This window comes from Talpa occidentalis, unplaced genomic scaffold (assembly GCF_014898055.3).
Source record: "Talpa occidentalis isolate TD23 unplaced genomic scaffold, MPIMG_talOcc4v2.1 talOcc4.12, whole genome shotgun sequence".
NCBI classification, from domain to species: domain Eukaryota; kingdom Metazoa; phylum Chordata; class Mammalia; order Eulipotyphla; family Talpidae; genus Talpa; species Talpa occidentalis.
In genome coordinates, this window is record NW_023601212.1 from 35,806,609 (window position 1) to 35,834,537 (window position 27,929).

The 27,929-nt window shown below is 36.1% G+C and overlaps 1 long non-coding RNA gene across 3 annotated transcripts in view; it reads right to left on the reverse strand.

The window, feature by feature from the left end:
* Nucleotides 1-27,929, reverse strand: part of LOC119239976 (uncharacterized) — a 202,476-nt gene that overhangs the window by 59,357 nt on the left and 115,190 nt on the right. For all 3 annotated transcript variants that reach the window (XR_008551096.1, XR_008551095.1, XR_008551097.1), the window contains exon 4: nt 4,744-4,833. This is a non-coding gene — a long non-coding RNA (uncharacterized LOC119239976). The remainder of the gene's footprint in view (nt 1-4,743; nt 4,834-27,929) is intronic.

Below are 27,929 nucleotides of genomic sequence, written 5' to 3' on the forward strand. Positions count from 1 at the left end.
GAAATGAAGTACTGTAAATATAAATACGAATACGCCTCCTTAAATCTCTACTTCAGTGCTATGGTGCTACGTGACTTTCAAAAATTACTCAGTTAACACAAATAAAAAGCTATCAGGTAGGTTGTTTTCAGCCCAATAAAATTGCTGTTTATCAATAAAATACCTGCCTTTGTAGTCACCAATACCTAGAGTCATTGCCTATTTTGCTTCACAGCATGAGCTAGAAATAAGGAGAACTTGCTTACAAAAGACTCTTGTTAGCTGCAACCTCCTGCAGACATCTGTAATTAGGATTAAATGGGTGACCCCATGCTTATTTTGAAGTAGAAAATACTTAAAGAAAGAAAGAGGATACATTTGAGTTGGAACTCAGGAAAAATCAAGCATGGGGATCCAAAGTGGATATAGTGTTTTAGGAAGTGGAAATAGCATGAACGCTTGGAGGAGGAAAAAATGTCACCTTGAACAGAGAATATGACATAAAATAAATGAAAAATAATATTTAAAAAGTAGATAGGGGTAAAATAATGAAAAACTATGGAAATCTAGCAAAGAACATGAACAGAGCTAACTGGACAGTGATGTGCCATTGAAATATGACATTTTAAACAGCCAAAAAAGAAATTGTACTTCCTATAACTGAACCTAATCATGATTTTTTCTAATGCTGCATATACTGATTTTTTGAGCAGTATGTCACCATTTTTAAAGTTAGAATTACTTTTAAAAATTCAGATGTTCATTACTTCATAGAGCACTTTGTCACTATAGCTTTAAAATATGGAGAAATGCACTTCCAAATATAAATAATTCAAATAAATGAGCACTAATAAAATCAAATGCTGTTTATGATTATGAAGTACTCAGGCAATTATAAAATGTGTCACATGCATTCAACATTTAGTGTCTTCAAGACAATCACACATCCAAATTACGTCTTGTTTTAAACAATATTTTTCTAATGATCACACATACAATTGACATTTATATAGCATGCAATTCAACAAGCAGTCTTCTTTTTAACATCCAAATTTAATTTGGAGATGTCATTTGTCTCTGAATATTCTTTAGCAACACAGTATCTATTTGTTCTCATTAGTGTCTCCCATAATAATTTGAGTTTCATTCACAGCTTATCATTTTGTTCTCTTATCTATTCACCCTTCTTCCTTTATGGGTGCAGGATTGTTCTCTTTTGTGTATGTGTAGAAGTACTGGGGTGTAGGCTAGAGGTGTGAGGGTTGAAAGGATTCACCAGAGACAGAATGGGGAGCAGAACAGGAAGATTTACTGAAATGCAATGCTAAGGGGTGAGACAGGAAAGGTCTGCTGAACCATATGTGGTTAGCTCCCTGGCCAGGGATCAAACTCAGGCCATAGCAGTGATAGTTCTGCGACTTAACCCCTAGGCTACCAGGAGTGCCCCAGATTGTTCTCTTTATCATAGTCTGCCTCATGGAAAAATAACGCTGGATTCACTTGCTATCAACTACATAGGCATGTCCCTCACAACCAAACTATTTTAGAGTGTAGACACAGTCTTGTAAGCATTTTCCATGCTTGTATACTTATGTTTCAAGATAATGTTTTGCCTCCTTGTCTAAAACTGGAATGACTATGAAGATTGTGGCTTTTTATGGAACCAATTGGAATAGTCCAATGAGGGTACCCAAATCCAGTGATTTAACCAATAGTCCAATTTAACCAATGAGAGAGTTAAATCCAGCAGTGGCACAAAGCAGTATCCAGTGTTTTGAAGCACAAATTTTCTCTTATATTTTTGAATGTATCTCCTTGAAAGGATTTCTTTGTGCATTATCTTAATTAGAATTTGATATTTTTGGCAAAGAATTCTGATTAATTGATTATATAATACCTGGTGAAGAACTGCAGGAAGCCTTTTGAAAGTGTCCAGAGAATATATCCTCTCTTGAACTGAACTGAAAAACACCATTGCTGCCATACCACTATCACAAATCCCTACCTGTCAGGAGCACAGTGGCAGTTCTATGTACTGGCAGAGCTGGGCAACGAGAAATGGTAGAGGGTAGGAAATGCAGATCTGATTGTGTAGTAAACTAAGTTGGAGCCTCAAACTTGTTGCTCTGAATCTTTGTGCACTCGGTGAGTCCTTTAATCCCAATTTCTAATCTTTGAAAGATTATTATTTTTTAACCTTAAAATATGACTTCATTAAACTTATAGGAGATACTGGATATTTTCACGGCTTAGGGACAGCAGGACATTTACCTAAAATGAGAAATATATATAAAACTGAGTTATCAGTTTTATGTTTTTTTGTCATACCAAGCTCTTAAAAATTTGTAAAATGTAGATGAACTGAATAATCTTAGAACCAGTTGGGCAATGGAAAACACATCTGAGTAAATTGAACTGAAAAGTGTAAAAGTTCCCTGTGACCATATTTACTCTTAAGATGAAACTCATCTCTGTATATAAGAAGGTGATTTAGGGAAAGGCTATAAGTAAATAATACTAAAGTATCTATTTGCCATTAATTCAGGCTGAGAGATCTAGATATTGAATTCTCTGTATGAAGTGGCCATATGTATTGATATTGTGATGATCCTGATTGATCAAAATGTTACATGCATTAACATTGTAATGATCTTGACTGTTAGAGTGGTGAAGGCAATTGAGAGAAAACTACTGAGTTATCATTTGAAATACAACCATATTTTTACCAAGGTACTTATAGACATGCAAAAAGGCAAGGGCAGATAAACTGGCTGTAAATACATGGAAAACTGTTCATCATCACTTCTAATGAAACAGATGTAGGATAAACCACCAGGACATACCATCTCACACCTGTGAAAATGGGGCATATTTAAAAGATCCCCAATAACAAGTTTGGAAAGGAAGTAGAGAGCTGTATTGTGCTATTGGTGAGGATACAGATTGGTGCAACCCCTATGGGAAACCATCTGTATTTACCTTAAAAAAACTAAAAGTGAAAATACCATATAACCTAGCAATCTCACTCTTATGTATCTATCAAAAGAATGATAAACCGGGCCTCCCCTGGTGGCGCAGCGGTTGAGCACTGGGCTGCTAAAGTGCCCGCTGCCTCCGCAGTGCCAGTTCAATCCCCGGCCGCCTGCAAGAGTCCCACATGGTGAGCAGACCCCTCCTGCCGCACCCGCTGCTCCCCTCAGCAGTGTATTTCATCAGTCTGCCTGTTCTGTACTCCGCTCTGGCTCTGGTGAGTTCTCTCACCCTCCCACGCGTCTTACTGTACCCAGTGTTTGTATAAATAAATCTTTAAAAAAAAAAAAAAACTGTTTCAAAAGAATGATAAACCATCAACTAAAAAAACTAAATGGTCTACAGTGTTCATTACAGTGCTGTTTACAATAACTATAATATGTAAGCAACCTAAATGCCCATCAATAGAAGGTTGGATCAAGATGTGGTTTAGCTATACTAGAGAATACCATTTAGCCACAAGGAAATACAAAATGCCACCTTTTACAGAAAAATGGAAGGAGCACAAGGGAATTATGTATAGTAAAGCAAGTCAGAATAACAAGTTCATATATTGGACATTTACATAGTGGATGATTTGACAAAGTAAAATACTTACAAACTAGTGGATTTTAATAAACTAAGTAGATTTCTGAGATTAAAAGGATGGACGTAGAAAGGATAGAAGAGATAAGAAAAAATAAAATCAAAACCAGCTGTGCTGAGAAGTCCTACCTAGATAAGATTAACAGGTGGTTTTGATAATAATCCTCTAAAAGTGGTATAAATTTAGGGACTGAATTTAAAGCAATTTGAGATGCTTATGGAGAGCCACACCCAGCCCTGAATCCTTCTCCAGGTTTTGGGAAGGCCACCCAGAACTCTCACTCTGAGAAGGGGCATTCCCACCCCTGCCCTACATTTGGATAGCCACTAGGAACTCCCCAACTGGGCTCAGCTACTCTGCATTGCCAGTCTTCTGAACTTTGTCAACAGGTTCCTTATCTCCCCACTTTTGCTACCAAATAGTCATATGTATATATTACTGCCTTGTGTGTTCCTCTCCCAATTAATTAATATTGAGGTTACATATATTTGACTTGGTTGTAAGTTGTAAGGAAATCTCCCTCTGTGGGGATCCTCAGAGATCCTGAACCTGATAAAACAAAAGCAAATTGGATTCTTGGCTTAAAATATAATAAAAATGCTTCACTCTTACACATATCACATTCCAAATATTGAGAAAGTAATATTTTTGATACTTGACAATCACACAAATCTATACTACCTAGTGTTACCTGGATTTTATCATGGGTCTGAAATAGGATTTTGGCTTAATAAATGTTTATAATAATATAATAACTGAGAGTGAGCTATAGAGTAAAATGTCCATGCAGGAGGCCTGAATGCAAAAGCCCACCAGGAAGCCCCCTTGGGGCCAGGAATGCAGAAGCCTGCCTAGAACATTCAGACAAAAAGCATCTCCCTGCCCTACAAATCTTTTCGCACCCTACAAACTTCCCTCCCCTTCCCTCCCCCACCACCCACAGTACAAACCCAGTTTCCCTCCTGATCTCTCCACACCCTATAAAAGCCTGCCTCCCCCAGCAACATGCTTGACTTCACCAACCCCTACCTTGGGTCCATGAATTCCTCCCAGGGGGCACAATAAATTTTCCCCTCCTTTGAGAAAGCTTGGCATGGCTCTTCTTTTCTTTATCGCCTCATGAGTACTAGAAAAGTAATGCAACTTACAGTCTGAGGTTGTGGAATAAACTCTTCCAATGTAGATCCATGCAAGGAATTGTCCTGTGATGTTTAATTCTTTGCCTTTAGTGTCCTTATCTATAAAATGAACATTAATAATGACACTTTGTAGGACTGTATAGGAAGTACAAAGTGATAAAATACATGTGTAATGCAATCTATAATGACACAGGCAAATATAAATTATAGGAGTGTTAGTGTCTGTGATAAAACAGGAAAGCAAGACAAAAAATAGTAAGATTACAGACTGAAATAAGCCAAAAGAAAAAGATAAATATTGTGTGGTTTCACTTATATGAGGAATATAGAAAGGTCAAACAAAAGGTAAAAAAAAAGACACAAATAGCAAGCTGACCATAGATCTGAGCCAAACAGAAAGGAAGGGGACAGGGGAGGGGTTGAAACAGAGGTGGGGCAGAAGAGTACAAGGGGCTATGGTGAAGGTTCACGGGTGATGCGGGTGAACTATGGTGACTATAACTGAGGGGAGAAACCAATTACTGTACAAAATGAAAAACAATGTAAGAGAAAAAAAAAATTACAGGTTATCACTAGTACCACACATTCTGGAGGAGAATAAAACTAAACCTCTTCTAAAGACACGAAAACAAAAGGTCTTTCATTCACTAACAGGTCTTATAAGAAAGAACAAGAATCTGACTAGGGAAAACCAATTGTTCACCTAGACCAAGTTACTTACAATTCTTTAGTTCCCAACCCCAAATCTGTATTAGAAAGATTTCACTAAATCTTCCATTTAATGTTAAAACAAATTTACTGCAAACAGCTTTTAACTCATAAATGATAACCATGACAGAAAATAGCCTAGGATTAAGGATCAATAAAATATAATATCTTTGGTATGTTAAGCTAGAATGAAAACATAAACTATATAGTTAAAATTAAACTAAATCAATCTGAAAAATATTTCCAAATAAACCAATAAAAAATAAACATATTTAAGTCCTAGAAATACAATGATGACAGTATCAAAATAAACAAGACAAATAAATGAATTGATACTGCCAATCTATTAGTAAATCAGCCTGTTGAAGTCTGCTTCTGCTTTTATATGGGTATTCAATTATATCCTAGGGTTTAGTGTCCTGATGCATCTTTTGATTTATTTATGTTGCATTTTAATTTTATTTAAAATTGACATAATGTTTTTGCTTCTCAGTGAAATTTGAATACTCCATTAAAAACATCAGTTCAAAAAAAATAAAGACTTCAAACATTTCATTAACTTTTAAAAAATTGCTTATTGAATATAGATTTGAACCACTGAGTGATTAAAATTTACATTTTGCTACTCATTGATTTAGCCAAATGACCTGTAGCAACACTCTCTAATATCCCTGAAAGACTTGAAAGGTTGACATAATGAAAAATGTTGACTGCTGAATAATTATCTTTTTCATAAGTGTTAATGTATTCCTATAATAAATATGCTGTATCAACAGAATGGTAAATTATTTCTTTAACGGAGCAAAAAAATATCTATTCAGTGAGATAGGCAACACTTTAACAAACTTGTAGCAACATAAAACTTGTACAGACTTCAATCACAGAAAAAGGTTTGTGTAAATTAATTTTAGAAATAAATCCTGAAAAATCAGGCTATCAGAAAGTATTAATTAATTATAAGGAAAACATGCATTGATAAGCAATTCAGTCACTGAAGACAACTGGAGTGGTAGATAGGAAATTTTCCAGTTTGAAATCCTACTTTTCAGGATCAGCAAATTTCCTGACAGTTTTTTAGATTGGGTGCATGTGAAGTCTGAGTACTTTATTAAAAAATGAGACATCACAAGCACTTGGCTATTTGTTGATCATGCTGTTAAAAATCTAAATGGATTTTTCACTTCACATTTGTATACATAAAAATCCAAAAATGCCTTAAAAATGAGAATAAACAGTTTACAATTACATGTTGCAGACTAAAAGGAGTGTAAAGTATCTGTCTTATTGATGACTTCAATTGTTTTTAAGGTGCTAGTAATTAGAATCTGGATACTTGTAAATGTTCATTTTGGTTCAATCAACCTATTGGTTTCAATAAACCAAATTATTCTAAATGAATTATCCTTGCTATCACACTAGTCAATGGGCCTGAGGGCATGATTAATATTCTTTTTTAAAGATTATTTATTTTAAAAGATTTATTTATTTCTGTATATAAGAACTGGGGTGTAGGCCAAAGGTGAGAGGGGATGAGAAGGTTTACCAGAGACAGAGTGGGGAGCAGAACAGGAGGATCTACTGAAATACACTGCTGATGGAGCAATGGGAGAGATAGGAGAGATCTGCTGTGCCATGTGGGTCAGCTCCCTGGTAGGGGGTCAAACTCATGCCTCAGTGGCTGATGATAGCTTGACAGCACTGAGAATTTAACCCCTGTGCTACCAGGAAGTCCCCAGATTAATATTCTTATCCTTGTTAATTTGCCATTCCTCACAGAGAAGGAGAAAGTTATATAGAATATTTGTATACCTATGTAACAATTTCATCCCAAACCAGTTATTGGTCAAGCTAGTTCAGATCTTGTGATTAAATAATCCAAACTGAAACAGCCGTGTTTCTTAGACATAAGAAATGGAAAATAAATCTGGATGATTTCATTCTTCACCTGAAAGGGGGAAGGAGAATCAGAAAACACTAAGAAAAGGTAAAATTTGGAGCCAAAACCAGAGCCTTGAATCAATTCCAAGATCATTGCTGTATCAATGTGAACAATGGGAGCCATACCTTGTATCTATAGCAATGACCTCCCCCTCATTAACGCTGCATGCCTCCATGCTGTCTCTGTCACCTCTCTGATATATGTTTTTCTCCTTCCTAGAGATGCTTAAACCTAATTAAAATGCACGAAGATGTGATAATATAAACAAAGGGTTACGAAGCAGCTATCAAAAAAGATAAGCTCATGCCATTTGGGGCAACATAAATGGAGCTAAAGGGGGTTATACTAAGTGATATAATCCAGAGGGAAAAAGACAAAAACTAGATTGTGTCACTAATATGTGAAATATAGAGTAACTAAATGAAGGGCCATATAAAGACAAGATTAAAAATTTTGAAAAGCTTCATATGCTTGTCGGAAAAGACCTGTCTTGTTTATATTGTATAATTGAATCATCCAGAGGGGAAGGTGGGGAGAGAGGGGTGAGAAAAAAGTGTGGAGGGAGCACAATGGACTTCCCCTCTGGTATGGACTATGGGTGCTTTGATGGTGGGAGTACTATGATAACAATATACTTTCAAAATACAAAAAAAAAATATGTAAACCACTTTTACCCCAATGTGTATGTATATTTTAAATTGCAGAGTAGGCATATTGGATTGGTGATCCCCATATTTGACTGTTTCTGCTGGGTGACAAGTAAAGTATCTAGATGTTCAGAGTTCATAGTGAGAAGCAGACTCTGCCTACCATTAAGATTCATATAGTGTACATACAGCTGCAATGTAGGAAGGATGTTCATTTGTTGGGTGGATAAGCAAACAAACAAGAGACAGATGCTCACTAAACTATATATTGATGAAACTGGAGAAGCCTGCCTGCTACATCAGATGATGATTTTTGGCATGATATGAGCTATTGTGAATTTTGGCTCCCCTAGTTCCATAACCTCTAACCTGCTTCCTATCCTTTTAGAGCATCTGCTAGTTTGTAATTTCCATGAGAACAAGAACTGTATCTGACTTGCTTGCCATCGTATTTTCAGCAGCTAGAACGATGTTCAGCAATGAGCCAAAGCTCTAAAATGGTTCTTGAACAAATGACAAGACTAAATTCCACTATTGCACATGCTGACAGCATCTTGTAAAATTACTCCTAAGCACTTAAACATTTTATTTGCTTTGGTGAATATTTGACTTTGGTGTGTTTCACCACCACTATTCTAAGCGGAACATAGCCTTTAAAGCTGACTGATTACTTGCTGAATGATGAATGAATGAGATATTGGATACATTTTCTCACCTTCAAATTGGATATAGCATGCATTTCAGGGAAGGTTTCAGTGAAAATATGTACAGAGATTCTTACATAGTAAATGCCTATCATGTTTTTTTTTTTTTTTTTCCTTTCTGGACAACAAAACTCCATCATTATTGTTAGACTGAAAATTCTAAGAGTTAAAATTCAGGCCACAGTGAATAACAGTACCGTTATTTTTTTTTCCATATTTTGTTCTAGTTTATTTAAATACTTGTCTCCTTTAACATGCTGAGAACTCCTCAAATACAGAGAACAAGCATATATTTTTGTTTTTAATCAAAGCCAATGCTTAGTAATACCTAATATATGAAACGTCCATTTTCTAGAAAAATAATAAATGAGTGAATGGTTATGTGATAATGAAATTTCATTATTTCTTAGAGTCCCAGTATTCACCTCAGAATCAATAACATCAGTTTCCATGTTATGAAAGAAATATATTATAAATGCAGAGAAGACACAGACCACAACTCCTTTCCTCTCCACCCAGGTTTGTGTGAGAGATCCAAAGTTTAATATTGTGATATGCCTAAGTTAAAGCAAGATTCTAACTGTTAAGTACACACTCCCAAAGAAGTACTGTTGTTTGTGTTTTTTTGTTTTTTTTTTAATTTAATTTTTTTTTTTTTTGAGAAGAGAAAGAATTTTGACACAAAGTAATAGAATTAGGTTTCAGGATCACACTAGGTCTAAGTCAAAAAGACAGAAACAGAGAATGGGACAAAGCCAGTGAAATCTAGTGAAAGATGTTTGTAGAGCAGAGTTGGGGTCAGGGAAACTGGATCACATTGCCTAGGTATAACTAGACACTAAACTAAAAGGGGACAAGTATAAAAGAAAATATGAAAGGGCTTCTCTGGTGGAGCAAGGGGTTAAGCATAGCCCCATGGGAAGTTATCTGCAGCCACTGCAGCACAAGTTCGATCCCAGGCCAGCCAGGGAGCTACCCACATTGCGCAGCAGACCTCTTCTGTCTCTCCCGCTGTTCTCCTCAGCAGTGTATTTCAGTCAGTCTGCCTGTTTTGTTCCCCACTCCGTCTCTGGTGAATCCTTTCACCCCCCGCACCTCTGGCCTGTACCCCAGTTCTTGTATGCATACATTAAAAAAATCTTAAAAAAAGAAGAAACGAAAATATAAATTTGCATATCAACTATATATGCATATGTAGATATATAATTTGAAGCAAGAATAAATCCCAGCTTTGAAGAACATACTGAGTCTGCCAATTGAAAGGGTTTACTGAATTAAAATTAATTAAAAATATCCATCCATATTCATCTTCATGTACTTTCATAAAATAGTGGATAAAGAGAAAATTTTAAAGTCTACATTGGAGAAAACTATCCTTATCATAGAAATGAGAACAAAGTAATATTGCACAACTCAAGAGCAATTCTGGCTCCTATAGTCACACATATCATGTCTTGTCAATTCTGAGAAAAGAAAAAAAAAAGAACCTAGCATGTTTTGCCAAGGTCAAATAACATTAATATTGGAAAATAGATTAAAGAGATTTTAAGATAATAATGAACTTCAGCATTTAAATTTACAAGTACCCTTTCCTAAGAAGGTTTAGAAAATATACTTATGGAAAGAAAAACAAAAAAATATATGGGATGGCTTGCAACGTACACAGATGGTTTTTCAAAGTCCCAAGACAACTCTTCCTTGGTGGGTGTAAGCAGTTGACAGATCAGGCTGGGAACAAGTTGAAGGAGAAAGATAAACAAGAATTAAAAAAAATAATAAAATTAAGAGAATGTTATTTGGTGTGTTTCAGCACCAAGTATGGCTTGTGTAAGAAATTATCAATTTTGAAAAAGTAATGATAAATATGAGGAAGATAAATATGAGTAGAAAAAAATAGCCTACATTTTTAGGCTTCATCAATGAAAAAGTAATATATATATATATATAATATATATATATATATATATATATATATATATATATATATTCACCTAGGTAGAATAGTCAACAGCCTGCTACTGACTTAACCAAGTATATTGCAAGTATGTTCTGAAGAAAAAAAATCAACATATAGGGCAGAAATTATGTAAGGCAGTTAAAAGCCTCAGATACTATAATGGGGACTCAATAATCTCTGCCCAAATTAAAAATTCAGAAGTTTTAAATCTTTATTGTCCAGAAATAAGGATGGGAATATCATAAAAAATGAAAGAAACAAAAGTTATCATCATTCAAGATTAAAATTGGTGAGAAGGAGGGCCTCTCTGGTGGCATAGGGGTTAGCTCTGTGCTGTTACCACTATAGCCTGAGTTCCATCTGTCCGGCCAGGGAGCTAACCTACCTGGCACAGGAGACCTCTCCTGTCTTGCCAGATGCTCCCCTTAGCAGTGTACTTCAGTAGACCGCTTGCCCCAATTCTGTCTCTGGTGACTCTTTTCACCCCCAGCACCTCTGGCCTATACCCCCAGTTCTAGTATTCATAAATAAATAAAAATAAATCTTTAAAAATATTGGTGAGGGGCCTCCCCTGGTGGTGCAGCAGTTGAGCGCTGGGCTGCGAAGCTGCCCGCAGCCTCTACAGCACTGGTTCAATCCCTAGCTGCTGGCTAGGGTCCCACATGATGCACAGACCTCTCCTGCTGTGCCCTCTGCTCTCCTCAGCAGTGTATTTTGTCAGTCTTCCTGCTCTGCTCTCTGCTCTGACTCTGGTGAATTATCTCACCCTCCTGCACTTATGTCTGTACCCAGTGATTATATAATAAATAAATAAATAAATCTTTAAAAAAAATAATAATATGTTGGTGAGAAAGAGAACAGGGCTTGGGAAAATCTGTTTTTGGGTATGAAATTTATAGAACTATTTAATTATTATAAATAATATGGCATTAGTATATAGAAAATAGCCACTATAAAAATACACTCAAGAAAGGACCAAAGTAATTTCAATAAAATGAGAAACATTAAGATATAATACTGGCCATGTACCAGCAAACTTATATTCATATATAATTATTTCTATTTGTAATATGACAACATATCTAGAAAATCCATGGCAGTCAAGTGGCACATTCTTAGATTAAAAGGGTTAAGGGAATTAAACAAATACAAGATGGGCTTGTAAAACACAGTTGCTTTCCTCTGTAATACCATTAAATATTATAGTGATATTTTGGCTGCTTCTTTTACCTTACCTACTCCCTTTCCTACTGTCAACTATAATTCCTTTGAGGAAATCACTTTTCTATGTAATGTAGCTTTTCTGGGAGATAATTCCAGGACTTCAACTAAACCTAAATTTTCTCTCTCAACTCTTTGGAATTGAAAAGTGGTAAGTACACCATCTCAGTTCATCTACTAGACTCTCCAGAGTTTTGAATATTGAGCCCAGGACTCAGGTTGAGAAAGAATGATGTTTTTTTTTTTTTTTTTTTTTTTTTTTTTGTAGAAACAGAGTACACAGTTGATTGGGCTTGCTAGTTCAGTTACTGTATTTTTTCTTATCATTCTAAATTGACTTCGCTTATTACATATTGAAAAGCTTCCAGGATCCCATTTTTTAATGTGTGAGCCTCCAATATCCTTAGAAAAAGTAGTCTATTTTGGGTGATGTGTCTGTAAAGATGTCTTTTATGTGCAAATCACGTAGCGTTTCGCCTATATTTCCTTCTATATATTTTATGGTTTCAGGTCTTATGTCTAGTTCTTTAATCCATTTTGAGTTGATTTTTGTGTATGGTGTGAGGTAGTGGTCAAGCTTCATTCTTTTGCATGTAGCGACCCAGTTTTCCCAGCACCATTTATTGAACAAACTCTCTTTGCTCCAATGCATAGTCTTTGCTCCTTTGTCAAAGATTAGTTGACCATAAATCTGTGGGTTTATTTCTGGATTTTCTATTCGATTCCATTGGTCTGTATGTCTGTTCTTATTCCAATACCATGCAGTTTTGATGATTATGGCTTTGTAGTATAGCCTGAAATCTGGGAGTGTGATGCCTCCATTCCCTTCCTTTTTTTTCAGGAGAGCTTTGGCTATTCGAGGTTTTTTGTGATTCCATATGAATTTCATCAATAATTGTTCTATTTCTTTGAAGAATGACATTGAAATTTTGATTGGAATAGCATTGAATCTGTATATTGCTTTTGGTAGGATGGCCATTTTAATAATGTTTATTCTTCCAATCCATGAGCAGGGGATGTCTTTCCATTTCTTTGTGTCTTCTTCTATTTCTTTTAACAGTGTTTTATAGTTTTCTTTGTATAGGTCCTTTACCTCTTTTGTTAGATTTATTCCCAAATAATTGATTTTTTTTGTTTCAATAAAAAAAGGGATGGTTTTTTTGATTTCGTCTTCTTCAGATTTTTTGTTTGTGTATAGGAAGGCTACTGACTTTTGCGTGTTGATTTTGTATCCTGCCACTTTACTGAACTGATTGATGAGTTGAATTTTTTCCAGAGAGATTTGTTGTTTGCAACCTAGAATCTTAACTAATATGAGCACCTAGGGATGAATATAACAAGCAATGGATATGATATGTATAATAAAATAGCAAAGCTTTACTGAAGAAGATAAAGAAAACTCAATAATAATAAATTGCAGGGGAGGTGGAATGGTTATGTATATGTGTATGCGTGTGTATATAAATTCAATGCATTCTGATGAAAATCACTGAAAGGTACTCATAGAACTTGCACTGATTCTCAACTTCATCCATAAAGTAAAATACTCTGGTATGCACAACATGATTTTCAAAATGAAGGACAATGACAACGCAATAATGATTATGGTACAATTACAGGAAAACAAATGAGTCAATGAAATCTAAGCAGTTTAAACCAGTTCCTTTTAAACAGAGAAAACTTCAAATCAGTGAGAAAAGTACAAGTTATTTGAACAAGTTGTCATCAACTGTTGGAAAAATACTTATGACGTTATATTGCTCTTTCATACTATAAAGGAAAGAAACTTTTAGAGGCATTTAAAAACCAAACATTTACAGCCAGTATAGGATTTTTTGTTGTTGTTGTTGTTTTAGAAGAGAAATACTTAGGAAGCTAGATATAAAAACCATAAACTATAAGAAAGAAAGCTATAAAATAAACTTCTACAGGAAGAAAAGTATCAAAATTAAAAGAAAATTATAATTTGAAAATATAGCAGAGCAGTCATTCAGAATATATTAAAAACTTATATGATTAATTAAGAAATATACTCCAAAACTAATTAAAATATATAAACAAGATTCCCACAAAGAAATATAAAAGTTTTCTAAGGAAATAAAAATATGATCAATAGTGATAGTAGTCAGAAGATGCAAATTAGACAATTCAGAGAATGCTACTTTGGAAAATTTAAAAACTTCGTAATAAACACTGGAATTAAGAAAGGGATACAGGCACATGCAAAAACTGGTGTTAAACTTCTGAGATGACAAAGTCTTCTTAGAGGGCATGTGGGCACTGCTTATTGAAAGTAATTTATTCCTTATTTATGCTTTAATGTAAAGTTTATTTAGTTAATAAGAATATCAATCCCTGCCATCCCACATGGTGGACAGGCTTGAGGGAATATTGTTGACAGGAAGAACTGGGGTTTAGACCAGAGACTTGGGAGTAAAAGAATTCACCAGATATAGAGTGGAGAACAGAAAAGGTGGATTTATTGAAATACACTGTGAGGAGGAGCAGCAGGAAAGACAGGAAAGGTCTGTTGCCGAAAGCATATTTACTTTAATCAAGCAATTCTACTTCTTGTTTTCTAGCCACCAGGAACAGTTCCACATTTGCACGCATAATGGCATTCATCAAATATTGTTTTTGAGAATGAACAAAAACTGGAAACAATCTATTAAGGGGAGGATTAAAGGAGATGATCCCATATACTGGGACAAAGTTTATTGGAAGAAAAATCCAGAGTTCTGGGACAGGCTCCAGACCAGATGTCAGATGCCTAGAGAGGATAATATAATCCTTCAGTGAGGAGTTTATGACCTGCATAGATAGAAGTAGCTGTGCCTCCTTGATTGAATCAGGGCATGGCTTGTTTCAGACAGAAGGGAAGAGTGAACCTTGCATTCAGCTCCATCCATCCTACCGTTACTGCATTCAGGACTGGAGGGGTGTTAGTGGGCCCAGGCCATCATTAGATGCTTTGGTCTCCACTCCTGATGACAGCTGTATGACAGGGCAAACTAGTGACTTCTGCCTTGAATTTTCTTTTCTTTTCTTTTTTTTAAAGATTTATTTACACAAGCACTGGGTATAGTCAGAAGTGCGGGAGGGCGAGAGAACTCACCAGAGCCAAAGCGAGGAGCAGAGCAGGCAGAAGGACCGAAGTACACTGCTGAGGGGAGCAGCGGGCGGCAGGAGAGCTCTGCGCGCGCCATATGGGACCCTCTTCTGGTGGCCGGGGAGCAGCCAGGGATCGAACCGGCGCTGTAGAGGCTGCGGGCAGCTTCACAACCCAGCGCTCAACCGCTGCGCCACCGGGGAGGCCTTGCCTTGAGTTTTCAACTCAGCTTTATACTGGCATTATTTCTTCTAACTACACAGGTGTAGATAACATCATGATTTTTTTAATGAAGCCAACTCTACTTAGACTGTTGTACTGTAAAGGATAAGTCTTATACAATTGGCTAAAAAAAAAAAAAAAGAAAAAGAAAACTTATGTTTTCAGAAGTTTTGTAACCTATTTATTAAACTGTTGGTGGTTTGAAAGCAGCAAGAGTGAAAGTATTTCTGCCTTATATGCCATAAAGGTAAAGATCAGGGCTTTATTTTTTCCTCAGTGAGGTGGATATAAAACACTTCTCAGCACTGCTTTTATTTCTAGCTTCTCATTATGAAGTACTGCATAGACATTTACAAGAATGAAGGGGAGCTAATTTTAAAAACATGAAATAATTTCTAATATATATTACCCAGAAGAACAATTTTTTATAGAATATGATTTTTTTTTTGTAGAAAAGAAAAGCTTATATGAGTTTAAAGATAGACTTGTGAATATATAGAATTAAATCTACAAAAATACACATAAAAAGCTTACCAAGATTAGCCGAGAAGAATTGTGGAAAGGTCAAGGTCTTCTGTTTTACTATCTATCTCCATAGAATACATAATATTTGACATATTTACTAGGAAAATCTGCCATGAGACTATGTAAATATGGTTTATATAAAGCTGTTTAATATCAAAGCTAACTAAGAAATAGGGAAAAGATTCGCCAAACAAGTGTTAAATTACTTTTTACACATAGGTATTTTTAGTACACAAGAAATTTCTGACAAGTAAACATCACACTAATATAGAGTATAAAGGATACTAGTTAACCAAGGCAACAGAATATTTCAGATCCAAAATAAATATAAAATCCTGACATAGGTTTTCCTGTAGTTATTCTGTTGCTGTTCATTGTGGCTAACTTATAAAGGAGAATGAATTCATTGTCATGTGACAGTCTAACATAGCAATACAAAATGGTCATAAATCTCCCACCAGTACACAGATACATTCCTAAAAGGAAAATAAGCCACATTAATGAATAACATCTTTTACTCCATTTATATTTTGCTTCTAACTTTTTCTCAAGAGGGAAATTGCACATCTTAGTGAAAACATCAGAGCCCACCTCAACTACATCCCTGCGTGTTGAATGAGTGCTCCTGCAAGGTCTCCCACAGAAGTTCCTGTCTGATTAACCACCCATTTTGTCTATTTTTGGCAATACAATGAAATCAGGGCTACAGCTAAGGATTACCTCTGTCCTCTATATTCAGATTTTTTTTAATTTTAAAAATACTTTATTTATGAGTGACAATAGGAAAAATACTGGGAAGTAATGTATTAATGAACTGGATATGATAATGAACTTTATATTGGAAAAATGAAAAAAAATAAGTAACCAAAGTAAGTCTGAATACCTACTAATAAAGACAAGCCATGTGAAAGCTAGTTTATAAAAAGAGAAAACAACATGTCACTGATGGGGGATGGAAGCGATATTAGAGATCTGGTTTAAGTCCCTTAGGTGTGGTATGATTGATGATTTTCCTGAAAGATGGTGATAAGAAAAAACAAATATTTAAGTTAAGGAGTCACCAGATCCTCTAAGTATTTTGAAGCTAAAGTCTAAACTATAAGGATGACCTGTTTGCAAATTTTGCCATTAGCCTGTCACAGTTAATGGAAAAAGAGTAATTGTCAATGTGATGTTGTTTGGCAAAACTATCACGTGTATACAGATGACAGTTCTGTCTCCAGATCTCAAAGTGAAATCTTCACTTTCAACTAAGGGAAGAAGAAGAGTCCTAACTTTTTAGCATATTTCCCTCTGTAAAATCATTGAACTTCAATGGTTTTGAAGATATGCTATTTAGATTATTTGGCTATCGTTGATGAATTAGAAATATCAGTTAAAAAGCAATACCTTAATACATGTAATAATTATATGTTCTTACTAAACAATATCCCTAATAATATTTTTACTTTCATATTTATAAAAATAGGAAATAAAATATTTTTAAATAAAGAAATGATCATTTTAAAAATCTTTCCTATGTAATTAATTCATTCAATAACCTAGATTTTTTTTTCTTTTCTTTTCTTTTTTTTTTTTTACTGAAGAAACTGTATCTGATTAGAAGATTGGATTTAAACACTTGTGAGAATAAGGCATATGTGGTCCAACTACAACTGGCACCATGCTTGGAATTAATACTCGTAAGTAACTCTCCTGAATTAATAACAATTTTATCTTCAAAGTGTAAGTGAAGTTCAGTGGGACAATAGAGTGTGTACCAGGAGTATGGAGCTTTGGAATAAGAGTGGGTCTGAGTTTTACTACCTCTCTGCCCCCATCAGACAAGTTCTCAGCTACTTAATCCCCCCCCCATGCCTTTGGCTATACCCCCAGCCTCCAGCAACTTCTGCTATGCTCATTTTCATAACTGTATAGCACAGATTATGGTTGAGGGAGTTGCTGCATTCCACATCACCCGCAGTCCCCAGTGAAGACCTGGATGCAATCAAGGAGAGGACTGTGTTGGCAGGTTCTCTGAAGGATGTTAGGGAGGAGCTAGATTGCTGTCCCAGACTGGGAGAACCAAAGTGTGTTCAGCAATCCATCTACTCAGCAGGACCTCAGTGAGTTCAGTAGAGACTGTAATACCTTGGAGGCATGTATTACCTTTCCTCATGGATAGGGATAGTGGGAAGAAATTCAATATAACACCAATATGACTATCTTCTCCCCTTATCACACCAGGTTTGTTCTACAACTCCTCTTTGAGCCACGTCTCAGATTATTTGTCAACCTCTGTGTACCCATCCATTGATAGACTATTAAACCACTTCCTCCTAGTTGATAAATGTATCTATATAGGTTTGCCTCAGAGTCTCTTGGGATATAACTTGTTGTCCTGAGAGAAGGTGAGTGTTATGGTTTAAATGTTTATGACCCATCAGAATGATATGCTGATATCCTAACACCAGATGGGATTGCATCAGGAGGTGGTACCTTTGGGAGGTGACTAGGTCTTGAGGGTGAAGCCCTCAGGAACTAGTCTAGTGCCCTTATAAGAAGAAGTCAGAGAATTAATTTTGGTCTCTTCATGATGCCATTAGAGGATATAAGGACAAATGTGCAGACTGGAAGAGGGTTTTCACTGGAACTCAGTCATGAGCTTGGATTTCCAATCTTCAGAACTATGAGATATAAATTTCTGTTGCTGATGAGTCAACCAGTTTATGGTTATTTTGTAATAACAGCCAAAGATAAGGCAAAACATCCTACAAAGAGGTACTGTTACTACCATTAAAAGGGTTAACATTTATTAAACACTTCCTAATGTCAGACTCTGTGCTGAGTGCTCTTTAACTCAGTCTAAAGCCCTATGAAATGGGACTTATTTTAACCCATTGTACAGATAAAGAAGAAATCTTAATTCACACAACTGCTAAATTGAGACTCAAAGTAATCCCAGAACACTACACAAAACTGCCTCCTAAGTTTGGGGGTTCCAACCACTGGTTTCCTTCTATTCTGTTTTGGCAAATTAATTTTTAATATTTTTTCCTTTACAGTCATCTTCATTTTTGTTTCCATCAGAAAAAAAAAATACCTCATTTTACCTAAGGGAGGACCAGGATTGCATAAAGATAAGCACTGTATAAGAGATTTTTGAAGTCATATTACTAAATGTGGTTTTAGTCTAGCTAGCTCATGAAATACATGTCACCAGACACAGAGAAGTGGTAAAGATTCAGCTTGTTTGGGTGGCAAATTGTGACATCTCTGTTTCCTAGAAGTAAACTTAGATTGAAAGGTACAGAGAATAGCAATAAGGAGTTATCTCTTAGATGTAAATACCTGAATTTGTTATCTCTTCTCAAAAATGATCTGAGAGACAAATAGCTCTCCATGTAGATAGGATAGCAAAACAGAAGCAAAAAAAAAAAAAAATCCCAATCTATTTATTTTTTAGTGTTAACCAAGAAATCAATCTCTAACAGAGGCTGACACCAGTGTTGTGTTGCATTTTATACCACTATTAACAGGGATAATGCAGCAAATTCAACCAAAGTTGTATACATAATAGAAAAGTGTGAATTGTGTGAAGATAAAGAAGATGACAGAGGGAAGGGGAGAAATTTTTCCTAAGGAGTATTTCACCATTCCATTCTATATACTTTTTAAAAAGATTTATTTATGCATACAAGAACTGGGGTACAGGCCAGAGGTGTGGGGGGTGAAAGGATTCACCAGAGATAGAGTAGGGAATAGAACAGGCAGAACACTGCTGAGGGGAGCAACGGGCGATCCAGGAGAGGTCTGCTGTGCCATGTGGGTATCTCTGTAGCCGGGGATCAAACTAGTACTGCAGTGGCTGTGGACAACTTCATGGGTAGCATCTTAACCCCTTGCACCACCAGGGAGGCCCCATTCTATATACTTTTAATGAGAGTGTTAGTTGCAGTCAGCATTTACACTATGAAAAGCATACTTTATAACCAAGGAGTTTCTATCACAAATATTCAACTCTGCTAGTGCAGCTATAGACACTCACAAACAAATGGGAATGGCTATGTTCCAGTGAAACTGTCTTATAAAACAAAAACTGGCAACTAGTCTGCAAGCCACAGTTTGCCAATCTCTGGTCTAGAAGAGAGATTCAGAAACAAATCCTTCTGATAAAAAGAACTGATACTACTTAATGATGGAGCCTTAAAAGATCACACTGGATGGCTTCTCAAAATTATTACTAAGGGAGTATGTGCTAACATTCTTCATATTATTTATGAGTATAAACACAGGGAAAAAACTGCATTCTATAGCTTAAGGCAGTGTGACCCAATTAAGAAGAAGTTTTTAACAAAGTCAAGACAATGTCATCATTCAGCTGGTGAGCCTGGGTGATTATTAAAGATTCTATTGCAGCATGAAGAGAAGTTCACAAGAAACACAACCACACACAAAACTATTAATTGCATTTGAGACCATTTTAGAATCTCAAATGTGAGATGACTGACAACCCCAAAACTCTTTGCTGAGGTCCTTACAGATTCATAGCCTATGTCTATCCTCGCTATTCCTTGTTCTAACCTTTGTGGAATATTTAAAAAGTAGTATTCAGTGCTTTACAATGAATTCATGCCTACATATACACACATAAACACACAAAGAAAAGATAAAAATCACAATGGTGTACAATTTAAAGAATAAGTACCTCCATGCATAGACACAGAGAAAATGTCCTTTGTCAAGGCATTCTCCTTCTTGACTCTCTGATCACACATGATTGTGAAAGTTGTTTTTTGTTTTTGTTTTTTTTTTTTACCTACTTTTGAGTGCAAATCACCTGCTGAGAAAAGCATAATTACATCAGAGACAAAGGATGATCACTCCTTCTCTGGGCACAGGAAAGCTTGTAGTATTGACAAATCACCCACAGATTAAAACTGGACAGATAAGATAATCTATAAAAAGTTGCTGCCAAAGGTTTCCCTCATGTTTTCTGTACATTGTGGATTATAGCATTATCTCTGCAATCACACAAGCTAGAAATATAGGAGTTACATTACTTTCTCATATTCTCTCACTCACCAATTCCCAGTTCTGACAATCCTACAGACTATATGTTCATACCACTCCTCAAGCCTGACCTCACACTATGTGTCTATTCCTACTGTCTTGTCTCCTAAGGAAAATACCTATCTCTTATATTTAAAATCTTGGTATTATACAAATCAATACTACAATGAGATAACATTTCATCATTGTTAGAATAACTATTATCAAAAAGATATGTGATAACAAATTTTGGTAAGAATATACAGGAAAGGAAACCCTTATGTACTATTGGTAGGAATGTAAATTGGAACAGTCACTATGGAAAATAGTACAAATGGTCCTCAAAACATTAAAAATAGGAATGCCAGATGATCAATAATCCCATTTCTGGATATATAGCCATAGTAAATTAAATCAGTATTTCAAAGAGGCGTCTTTACCCACATGTTTATTATTCATATTAGCTAAGACATGGTAACAACCTTGGACAGATGCAAAAGACCCATGGGCAAATGAATGGATAAAGGAAAAGTGATACACACACTCAAACACAATGGAATATTACTCAATCATTAAAAAGGGATCCTGTCATTCACAATAATATGGATGCACTTTGATAGCATTATAAAGTTTTATTTAATTATTTATTTATACAAGCACTGGGTACAGTCAGAAGCATGGCGGGGGGTGAGAGAATTCACCAGAGCCAGAGCGGGGAACAGAATAGGCAGACTGACGAAATACACTGCTGAGGGGAGCAGTGGGCATGGCAGGAGAGGTCTGCCGCACCATGCGGGACTCTCGCCGGTTGCCGGGATTGAACTGGCGCTGCAGAGGCTGCAGACAGCTTCACAGCACTGCACTCAACTACCTGTGCCACCAGGGGAGGCCCTAATTGTCCTTTTAAAAATTAAAAACTTAATATGTTTTTCCTTCTTTAAATCCTCTACTGGATAAGTCATGCACATGGAATAAACTGAATTATTTGGCAGAACATATCAGGCTCTCCATGAACTATGTCTGGTCTTAAGGGAAAAAAATGCCCACTTTCCCTGTTCTCTGGTGGTCCAACCTCGACTATCATAAAACTCATTATCCTCATCCATGCTGATGGGTAAAAAGCATGGCATGTGATGCAAAGGAGGTCTGTCAGAGTTCCTGGAACTTTATAACACCAGGGTAGTAAAAGATCATTATTTCCATTATTAATGATGTCACTAAAGAACCTGGGTACAGAATGAAGTTCCAGTTTCAAAGGTACTCCCCTGCATATTCCTCTTATATGCAAGAACAGATCAAGAAACTGCACAGGAAAGAGTAAAAATAGGAAGTGGACACTATGCTGATAGCCCAAGTCCCCACTGCAGCTGCCTATAACACCAGCTCCCCTCTGTGCTATCACTGTCGCCTCTCCCATCTTGTGACCTAAGAAATGAATTTCCTTTTTGGGCTTAATCTACAGTATCAAGTTAATATCATTTGTGAGCAAAAACCTTTGACTAAAACAAACTTACATTTTTCTGTCTTCAGTGCTCTCTGTAACCTTTTGAATACTTGCTTTCTATCAATCACTGCACCATTATCCCTGGACACTGCTGCCATCCTGAGATCAGAGTAGTATTTCTCTTTTCCTTCCTCAGTTTCATCCCTGTTTTATGTAACCTGGAGTAGTTTGTTTTTCTGAGTCCCAAGAGATAGACTGTCAAGAGCTTTAGAATTCAACCACAGTATCTTTTAAGAACCCTAAAAAGTCATGATAGTACCAAAGAGAAATAAATTTTGTTGGACAAAGCCAATCCCAAAAGGGATGGACACTTCTGAAACAAAATAATCAAGAGGTTGTCACATGAAAGATTGTTGGGAAGGAAGATTAGACTAAGGAAACTGAACAAAAGCCTCAGCCCAGCACTTCTAACAAAGAATTGTTAGGACTTTGTGATATCAGTAAACTTCACTAGTTGGAATGCATAAGTGTTTGAGTCTTTGGACGAACAATTGAAACTTATCAAGCTTCAGTTCTCTTTCCTATTATTATTTATCACAAACTTATGGAAGAACAATTGAAACTTATCAAGCTTCAGTTCTCTTTCCTATTATTATTTATCACAAACTTATCCAATTACATCATAGTTATGGTATCTCCACAACAAATTAATGAATGGGTAAAATGAAAATTGAATAGAACTTTGTAGATTAGAGTATCCCAAAAAACATAATATCAACACTTCAAGCCAAAGGAATAAATCTCAGATGATGAAACTTCAGATGCTCAGGAAGGCTGGTAGAACAAGAGATTCTTACTTCTCACACTTAGTTACACTACAGGGGTTCTATTTTCTATTTACTTACCTATCAGCACTATCAAGAGTTAACAAGGTGCTATTTTCTGAGTAATTTAACTTTTTGAGGGTAACAGGAAAAATATAATTTCTGTTTTTTAAGGCAAATTCAATAAATAGTATAAATACACACCAAGTGAAGTCATGGCAATTTCACAGATTCTGCTAAAAATTAAATAAGGGAAAAATGCTATTTGGAACTTCTTTGAGAGTTTTTTTTTTTTTTTTTTTTTTTTTGCTGATGCTGCAAAGATTCAAGATAATTATATTTATGAAACAACATAAGAAGAGGTTCCAATTTCAGCAATGTGACAGGCCCATTGATAAAAACTGCTCGGGCAGAAATCAAGTTGGGACAAATGACAGTTTATTATTCTACTTCTCCTGAACTGAAGGAAATATCTTTAGAAACTGTAATCCACCAATCCCCTTTGAAGCAGAGATGTCATTAATCTTTTTCCTTCATTAAAATGAACACAAATTGAACATTCCTAAATTGATTCTCTCTATTCAGCCTCGGCTTGAAAGTTGGCTTCCTATATATTTCAAGAGGTACTTTCCAAGTCAGAATCTCCTGGCAACACAATCAAGATGTAGCTCTGACATTAAGGCAACCAAAGGAATAGAGTTGACCTAGTACAAACTTAAAGAAAATGTAGGGTCTGCCTTTAAAATCAAGAGAATAGCAAAGACTTTTTTTTTTCTTTACCACTGAGTTCCAAGATTTACAGATTTAGTGTAACAATTAGCACTTCTGTGTAAATATAGTCATCTAATCAATTTCTATACCCTGCTATTTCTATGTATTTGTGCATTAGTTGTTGAATGCCTTCTATGTGGAAAGCAGTGAGTTGGGCATAGGTTTAAGTCTACACCCTAGCATTACTTTCAAAGAACATAAAGTCCTGTAATGACCTTCATTTTAGTTTTATGGTCTCGGGTAAATCATGTTTCCTAAGTCACACATTCATTCAGCACACTTTTATTAAGATCTTCCCATGACCCATGGGCTGGACAAAGATGCACTGACAAACAAACAGACATGGCCCCAGCTTTGTGAAGCTGATGTTATAGTGGATAAGACAGATAATAAATAATTGAGTACAAAGATAAATAAATTGTGTCAAGTGTGATGAAATTATTTGCTGTGATAGAATATTTAAAACAGACCATTAATTTATTTACCAATCCTATAGAATGCTTATTTAATAAAGTGAAATTGAATCTGATACCCAAAGGACAAGAGAAAACTATATATCAAGAGCAAAATAATTAGTGTAACAGGTTGGAGGGACTTGAAGTCTAGAGGTTAGAACAGAAAGATCAAAGGCAAGAAGAGAAGAAGATGGGAATTTAACAGTTAGACATAGCCTGCATTGTGTAGGTCTTATATATTTGAAGAAATTTGTAAATTATCCTAAGTGAAAGGGAAAAAAAAATCACTGAAGGATATTAAGCAACTGGATTACATGATCAGATGGGTATTTTTTTAAAGGTTTATTCATTCATGCACACAAGAACTGGGGCACAGGCCATAGGTGTGGGGGGTGAGAGGATTCACCAGAGACAGAGTGGGGAACAGAATAGGCAGACTGACTGAAATACACTGCTGAGGGGGCAACGAGAGAGCCAGAAGAGGTCTGCTGTGCCTTGTGGGATGTTCCCTGGCTTGCTGGGGTTTGAACTCGTGCTGCAGTGGCTGCGAATAGCTTTATAGGTTGCATTCTAATCCCTTGTGCCACCAGGGAGGCCCCAGATTAGTATTTTTAATGGCTACTTTAGCTATAGTGCAAAAAGAACATTGATGGAATTACATGCAGCAGTCAGAAACAAAAGACTAGATAGATGTACACACTGTAATGTAGATAGATTTCCAAAAATGGTAGCATGAAAAGAAAAAGAAAGCAAAATATGTTCCATTGCACAAAGTCATTTATATAATGAAGCCCTGACAAGAATACATACAAATAAAAAGGACATATATTAAACCACTTGAATTGTTGCCCACACAATGCTGCATGAGAATGGGGATAGAGGAGGAGGTAAGAGAATAAATCATTGATAAAATGAGAGCAGGGCTGCATATGGACCAGTGATGATGTGATAGCAGGCACAGAACATATGAGAATGATTAACAGGAAACCCCGTACTTGACTTTTTTCTTTCGGTGCATGTAGAAGTAGCATTTGAGAGGAATCTTCATGTATAAATAGGGTTTGGGTAGAGAGGGATAAACATTATTTTAGGCATGGCAAGAATAAAGCAAATATTTGCAAAATACAGAAAATGCCTGAGTGGAGAAATTTAGGTTTAGTTTGGATAGAACATAATTACATATATAAAAAAGACAAAGGAAGGGAAAAGACTGAAAATATTTGGAGCAAGATAATGATATATGTGCATGCACTAAGGAGTTGAACATCTCTCTTTTATTTATTTATTTATTTATGTATTTATTTATTTATTTATTTATTTATTTATGCAAGCACTGGGTATAGTCAGAAGTGCAGGAGGGTGAGAGAATTCACCAGAGCCAGAGCGGGGAGCAGAACAGGCAGAATGACCAAGTACACTGCTGAGGGGAGCAGCGGGTTGCAGGAGAGGTCTGTGCGCCATGTGGGACTCTCGCCTGGGGTCAGGGGATCAAACTGACACTGCAGAGGCTGCAGGCAGCTTCGCATCCCAGCAGTCAACCACTGTACCACCGGGGAGGCCCAGTAGTTGAACTTCTCTTTTGTAATATCTGATACCCAAATGAGTTGTAAACACATGTGTAAATTGAAAAATCTAAGAATAAGTCAAATTTTAAAACTGTGTGGGCAGATTAAATGGTGAGAGAGTAGTTGAAAATTAAAAGAAGAGAGATTAGGTAAAAAATTCACAGCATAAACCAGAAAATCTTAAACAGAAAATTACATAGAAGTGCAGGGTAAAAAAATGATGAAAGGCCTGCCTGGTGGTGCAAGGGGTTACACAGCACTATAAAGCAATCCACAGCCTCTGCAGCATGAGTTCGATCCCCAGCCTGCCAGGAAGCTACCCACATGGAACAGCAGACCTGTCCCATCTTACCCTCTGCTCTCCTCTGCAGTGTATTTCAGTTGGCCTGCCTGTTCTGTTTCCCACTCTGTCTCTAGTGAATCCTCTCACACCCTGCATTTCTGGTCTGTACCCAGTCTTGTATGCATAAATAAATAAATTTTATAAAAATGATGAAGATTTTACTATGATTTTCCAGGAAGAATGGGAAACATGAAAGTGGAAATATTATGTTCAGGCTTGGCTACTAAAGGGAACAATTGGGATGAAGAGAAAAGATATAGCCAAATAAATCAGATAATTATGGATAACCAGGAAATTGAGATCTCTTTATCAGAAAAGAAAAAGTAAAACATGAAGATGGGAAGGTAATTTTATATAATTCAACTCTAAAGTATTAAGAGAATAATCAGGTGAGTGCATTTAGAGGTAATGCACATAGAAAATCAGAGCTGATGAACAAGATAAACATAGAAATTATACAGAGTATTAAGATCTTTGGAGTCCAACAAATTTGGGTTTGTATTGATGGTGATTATGAGGCATTACATATATTACCCTTAGTAATTTTAATCTGTTATTCTTTTAATATTATTTACCACCTATTAACTGTAGGACAATTCCAGAAACTAGAAAAACAGCAGTGAATAACTGCTGTTAGCATATATTAGAACACATAGTTACTGCTCCTGTCACTTATACTGGGAGGTTTTCACATGCATTGCTTATTGAGCATCTACTAAGTAGAGAGGATGGGGATGAGCAGATGGAAAAAGATATGCCCTTTGCTGTATTGTGGCACAAGTGGAGAGCTAGGGATATCCAGAGGAAGGAAACTCTGGGGAGGACATTGGAGCTAGAGCTTGAGGAATGATCAGGGACCCATTAAACAAAGTGCATTCTATATATTATCAACTCCTTTATTTTTGATCTCCACTCTGTAAACAGTACATATTAAAAGTTCACTTATTAGGGAATAGTCTGAGTTACCTAGTAAAATGATTAAAAAAAAAAAAAAAGATGGTAGTCCTGTCAATCATTGCCCTACTCTTTCAAATTTCATTGCTTTGTTTGAAGTATGCCTTTTTATTTAGTTGTAAGTGAAAGAATAAGTATCCTTTGAGAAAACCATCTTTCTGGGATGTTTTCCAAACAAAATACACAATTTCTAACAGATTATGACTAATTCTGTTAAATATATTCTTCAATGAAATCTTCATTTTCTACATAGAGGTAGATTTAGTAAATAGATTAAAATAAAGGCCTTTTGTGAAAATGATTTTTCTGAAATATAAGGAAGGTAAATGTGCAAGCAAATTATCTTCACTTAGATTCAGCATTTGATATCATACACTAAAGGATTTAAGTTTTAGCTGAATATAAAACCTACAGCCACAATTCTAAAAGTTAAAAATTATCCCACGAATGGGCCTCCTCGGTGGCGCAGTGCTTGAGCGCTGTGTTGCGAAGCTGCCCGCAGCCTCTGCAGTGCTGGTTCCATCCCCGGCTGCTCCCTGGCCACCGAAGGAGGGTCACACATAGTGCGCAGACCTCTCCTGCTGCCTGCTGCTCCCCTCAGCAGTGTACTTCGGCCCTTCTGCCTGCTCTGCTCCCCGCTCTGACTCTGGTGAATTCTCTCACCCTCCCACACTTCTGACTGTACCCTGTGCTTGTACAAATAAATAAATAAATCTTTATAAAAAAGATTATCCCACAAATTAAGTGCTTTATTTTGCAAAGCACTCATTGTGCCA